Source organism: Electrophorus electricus, unplaced genomic scaffold, assembly GCF_041902795.1.
Source record: "Electrophorus electricus isolate QZ-2024a unplaced genomic scaffold, ASM4190279v1 Scaffold34, whole genome shotgun sequence".
Classification (NCBI taxonomy): Eukaryota; Metazoa; Chordata; class Actinopteri; order Gymnotiformes; family Gymnotidae; genus Electrophorus; species Electrophorus electricus.
Genome location: NW_027658627.1, coordinates 2162661 through 2168948, shown reverse-complemented (window position 1 = coordinate 2168948; position 6288 = coordinate 2162661).

Genomic DNA, 6288 nt, shown 5'->3' with positions numbered 1-6288 from the left:
GGGGTTTTTTTTTTTTTTTTTTTTTTTTTTTCCCAAATGAAGCTGTTGTTTTCATTTTTGGTGGGTTTCATACTATCCACACCAGCTTCCAGGTTTCTCTCCTTTTACATACCAAGCAATCAGCTTCCTTTCTCTTTGCTACAGAGCACCTCTTTTCTGTCCACACCTGCTTGGCTGGTAGCTCTCAGAAGCCTTGCCTTCCTCACCTGTGCTTTTCTGGTTGCGCTGGCCATATGTGGGTCTGGATGTGACTCTGGAGACACATCCTCTCTCCACAACAGCCCGCACACTCTCAGCGGGGGAATCATCCCACCCAAAGAAGCCCACCAGACATTGAAGCCAAAGCAAAGAGCATCACCAAAACTATGCAAATGTGGAATGACCTGGTGGGTATTCTGCCAGAGAGAGGCAATAGCGAATATCAAGCTGATCTGGTAGTCTGGAAGCAACCACTAGATGGCTGTTGCTTCTGTTGGCCTTTTGACTTCCATCAACATCTACTCAGGCAGTAAAAAGAAATGGTGTACTGGGAGGTAGTAAATCTTGCTAATCAGTACTTGTTTTTGGCCTGTGAAAATACAAACAAACAATACACATATTCAAACACTTCTGAACTACAATTGCTTATCAGGATTTACACAGGCTTATGTTCTTAATAGCTCTTTGCTTACAACTTCATCAAAGCGGTTTTGTTCTACAGTATGTGAAAAGTCTACTTTCCCACACAGTTCACATCAGTCTTGGTTCGTCCTGCTGGTTCTTCATGTCTGTGAATGTGAAAAATCAAACTTTTTTGCTTGGCTTCAAGCAGTGATCCTTTGATTGCGTCATTCATGATTCATTTAGGATTACAACCAAGTGGTTCAATATCCAGCCAGAGGTGTACTCAAGTGAGGTAATAAAATGAAATTATTAATGTAATAATATGATGGCAGGAATTGTAAAAGACCAAATTAGGCTTTTGAAGTAAGCAGGAAGTGAGAATGACCAAATATGGCCTCTGTGGCAAGTCCCGCATTGAGGCCAGAATACCACCTAAAGATACAATTTTAATAAAAAAATGGTTTTGTAACTTGATGAAAATGTATAAAGATTGAACCCACCTGAGACTGTTAGACATTCTGTGGACAATACCTCGTCTGTATGCAACATTGAGCTCAGAATAAAGATGGCACCAGCTATTCTCTTCAATTAATTACTGCATCTATATCTTTATTTACTTGAGAAAATTAATGGAATGTGGGAAAAATCTAGTAACCACACAAGAATGTCTGGAGGTAAAAAGTCAAGGCGGCATAGCCATACCTTAATGTGAGAGATCCTCCATTTCAGAGTCTACTGTGTGATAGTCCTGTGCCTTTTTTCTCTAGCTTGGAATAGGACTGTTGCTTCTGCTTCTTAAGGTTTTCAATCAACAAGGACGGTGGCTCCACCTGCAATGAACCATGAGCTTGTTATATTGACTTGCACAAGACACTAAATTAACTCTTGTATTCATTCTCAAGTTTCAAGTTTCAAGTTTCAAGTTTGGTTTATTTGTCACATACACAGTACAACACGCAGTGAAATGGTGGAGAGTGCTCTGTCCAAACTGAGGAAGAGAACCAGGGGTGCATAGAGAAAAAAATATATATACAGATAAATATATATTCTATGTATGTACAAAAATATATTAACAATGTATGTACAATATATGTATATTATGATTATATACACAATGTACAATGTATATGGTTGAGTATATATGTACACAATCTACAGAATGTACAGATCCATTGTATAGTACCATATCTACAGTTGTTGTAACAGGTTAATTGAGTATAAATCTAAATCTATATATACAGATGTACAGATATACAGTCATGTTACGTGGTGGTGGTCCCCACAGTTTATCAGTTTCCCTGATTCAGGGCCCGAATGGCCTGTGGGAAGAAGCTCCTCTTCAGCCTCTCTGTCTTGGCCTTCAGGGACCGGAAGCGCCTCCCTGACCTCAACAGAGAGAAGAGTCTATTGTTGGGATGGGTGGGGTCCTTCACAATTTTCCTGGCCTTGGTTTGGCACCGCTTGTAGTAGGTGGTCTGCAGGTCAGGAAGTTCCGAGTGAGTGATGCGCTCTGCTGAACGCACTACCCTTTGTAGTGCTTGTCTGTCCTGCTTGGTGCTATTTCCAAACCAGACTGTGATGTTCCCCGTGAGGATGCTCTCGATAGTGCAGGTGTAGAAGTTCCGCAGTACCTTGGAGGGCAGTCTGAAGTCCCTTAGGCGTCTGAGGTGGTAAAGACGCTGACGAGCCTTCTTTGCCAGGGAGCTGGTATGGCGGGACCAGGACAGGTCCTGCGAGATGTGAACACCAAGGTACCTGAAACTATCTACTCTCTCCACCGTGGTTCCACTGATCGTCACAGGTTGGTAGTGCCGCTCCTGCTTCTTGCTGCAATCCACGATCAGCTCCTTTGTCTTACTGACGTTTAGGAGGAGATTATTTTCCTGGCATTCTGTATGAAGTGCGCCTCACTTGAGATGTCAGCCAAAGTTTAGCAGTAAATATGGTTATCTGCAGTTGTGTTGCTATTGATAGACATCTTCAGCTAAAAATAAGTCTTCCTTGACCCTACTACACCAAGCCCAGATACAACACAGACATGCATGTGCTGTAGTTGGCTTCAAAACATTCAATGAACTTGTCAGCAACATGGCCCAGATTCCTGCAGCATGTGACATGCGTCTGCATGCATCCTGCCCCCACAGTCTCTGCCTGGCTCCCCCCACCCTCCTCCACCCCCAGTTTGCTCTCTCATCCTGCCCACCAGCAGCTAATGTCCGCCGCCGCAGCGCAGCACCTCCCACTGTATGCTGCATGCTCCTCTGTGTGCCTGTGGTAAAACCTCGCCAAGTTTAGTGTTCTAGCCACTGCACTCCCCTCCCCAACTCACACATCAATCTCAGAGGCAGATGGATTCCTGTCTCCCAGCCGCATCCCAGCTTTTTGAATAGTACACATACTTGGATAAATGTTCTCTGTGAATACAAAACAGCAACATTTGTCTAGTGTACCGGAGACCTCTTGGAAGTTTTGTAGACAGATGAGGCCGGGCTGTGCTAGCTGAGAGAGACGATATTTGAGCTTGAATCTGACTAGCACATGCACAGAAGCATAGGGTATTATGAAGGCTCTGCATGATATCGTGACCCAAGGTTGAGCTTACAGTAGGTGGCCATATTGCCTCATATCAAGGGCAGTGTACGTTGGAAGACCATAGCAGAGACGTGTGACCGAACTATGTGCACGAGCGCATAACATGCCGCATTCCTTGTTTTCTCCCATTTTTGAGTGAAGCTAATTGATAGTGCCATCTGCCATCTCCTTTTAGAAAGGCAGTGCAGTGCCTTGGCTGTTGATGTGAGTTGTTTTGTCAAAGGAAAGAATTGAAAATGTGAGCGGTGATCTCCATGTAATACTTAGGCTTTAATGCCCTTTACCACTCATTCAGTGCTTGTCTGTGTTTATGTTTTCAGTGTTGCAGTGTGATTTTATTTAGGTGAAATTTGTTTTCAGTCTATCTGCAGTAGTGCACTTAAAGGGCCAGGAAGGTTAGTGGAACACATTTGCTCTGCCTCTGACCTCACAATTCCACTGTAACAACAGTGTTCTGTCATTTAAAAAAAAACAAAACTTGTTTTGGTTTAAATTTGTTTAAAGATTTGTTTAAATTGTGTGTGCCAGTGTATCTGAGCGTGTTGCAGTCTCTCTGACCCTTTACACCCATTAGTGCGTTCTTCCACTAGCTTCTCTCTCGTTCCTGCTTCAATATTCAAGGGAGGATTGAGATCCATTCAGGTAATTTTGCAGTCTTCAAAAAATGCATTGAAAGACATTCCAGTAGCTCAGTGGTGCACCTGCGCTCCACTCTGCTCCCCAGTTCGGAGGATGCCAGCACCTACGTTTAGTCTTTTATGTTTAGTCTTTTTTAGTCTGTTTCTTTTTATTTCCTTTGGACTCCAGTGCTTTTTAATAATCTGTTTTGGACATGGTATGGCTGCTCCATTACCCAGGAGCCCATACAAAGGTTCATTTCTGCCTGCCTGCATAACTGCTGGAGGGAGGATTTTATGTCCAGAAAATGTTAAGATGGCAACAGCTCGGTGGGAGACAGTATGTGAGAATCACCTCTTAGGCTCATTTTACTGTTTCTCATGTAGAAGGAATTCCCTCACTATGTTCCCATTCTGAGCATCAAAGCCAACTGGGATGGGGGTTTGTCACATTCTGAATTCTAGCTCATGTCATATTTTGTCAGCATTGGCTTTGATAGACTCAGGTTATCGGTACAAATTTACATTCAAGATTAGTTGTCTTTTACATATATATCCTCTCTCCTGCAATAATGGCTAATTAGCTGCATCCATCATTGTAATTGTTTAATTTTTCATGCTAGTTCATTCACCCTTGTATTAGTGCCATGCATGTGAAACAGACTCTTGAAAGATTTTCTTTTTGTATCTTGCATGCCTAGCATAATAGGACATTCAAAATCCCTTGAAAATTTTAAACTTTTTTTTTTTATGTATATATCTCCTCAACATTCCCAGTACAACTGCTGTAGAGTCCACGACTCAACTCTTGACTAAAGTCTTCACTCCGAGCGTCTGAGTCGGCTGCTGCGGCATACGCCACGCTGCTCTGTGACCCTCACTCTCCACTCCTCTCCTCTCCCAGCTTTTCCAGATCCCTCAGATGCAGACAGCCCAGCCTGCCATTCCAAGTAACATCACTTCCTTTCGACCCGTGTCCAGCCAGCCCATCATGATGTTCCTGACGCCCATGCCCTTCACCTCATCCCAGACCGCCCAGTACTACGTACTCCAGTACTACGTGCCTCAGGTACCCAGAGCAGAGAAAAGCGCCTGTGCAAATATGTACACAGTGTAGCAAATGGGTTGAAAATCTGTCTATAAACAGGTTGGCCAGCAATAAATAAACTGCTCCTAAAATGTGTAGATAAAAATATGTTTTATCTTGGAAGCAGAAATGAGAAGTTCTAGTTTAGTTTTTTTTCAGTGTAAAAACTAAATGTTTTTGTATTTTTTGTTTGTTTACTGCTTTGAATATCTCTTTTAGGAGTGTCCTATATGAATGGCCATGTCTGGTGCTAGGCCCTTTACCTCTGCTGTTCTGTTTCATTCTCAGTATCACCACAGTGGCCTTCCTTATGTGGGACATCCCCAGCAGTACTCCGTCCAGCCCACAGGACCCAGTACATTCTACCCTGGGCTCTTTCCTGCAGACTGCCCACTAGCATATGGTGAGTTTGGACTTCGCTTTCTCTACCCCCACCTGGGAAACCTACATGCGTGCTCTCACTGATAAAGAGACCTTTCTTCTGGGTATTCCTGCTGGCTGAAACTGGTTTTTCTTTTGCTCTCTAACTGAAACCAACTGCTTTTTTTTGGTCACCACTAGTGGCAGGGCCTTCATACTATCCTGGCCAGATCATATACACCAAATCTCCATCCATAATAGTGCATACAGCTCAGCAGCCTCCACCCACTAAGAGGGTAAAGAAAACAGTGAGTATTCCCCATGCCTCAGAGGTGAAATTAATTTAATTGTGGATTGACTAGATGCAAATAACTTGCTGTTCGCTAAGATCCGTATCCGAGACCCTAACCAGGATGGCAAGGATATCACAGAGGAGATCATGTCAGGAGTAGGCATTAGCCAGAACACAAGCCCACCAGTGGGACGTCCCTGCACTACCCCTACTGCTCCACAGGTAAGCCATTCAGTCCCACAGCCCGAGCCCCTGATCGGCTGCAGGCTGCTGCTTCGCGTCATCCACTCCACAGGTCAAAGTTCTCTCTCATCTAGTCCTCCCTCATAATAAGCTCTGAGCTGATTGTTTGGTTGTTTGGCTGGCTTTCATTGTCTTGTCCTATTAAAAGCATCATACAATCAGCAACAAAATCTGATGGTGTAGTTTGATTTCCGGCCATTCTCTCTTCCTTCTTCAGTGATTCGGTCACACCGTTGACCCTCCTCCGTCATATTTGACTGGTTCCAGTAGCTTGTGTGATTATGGCTGTTCTGATTTAAGAAGGCTTCTCAGATGTGTTTTGATGTTCCGACTTGCCGTGCCTATTCTTTCGTCTGCCTCCATCTTAGTTCTCCCTCACAGCCACTCGAATCCTCCTGATCTTCCCTCGTATTCCCTCTACACAGACAGCCCACGTAAAGGCCCTGTAAGAAGGATTCAGCCAAACCCTGAGCACCTCAGCTCCTCTGAGGAAA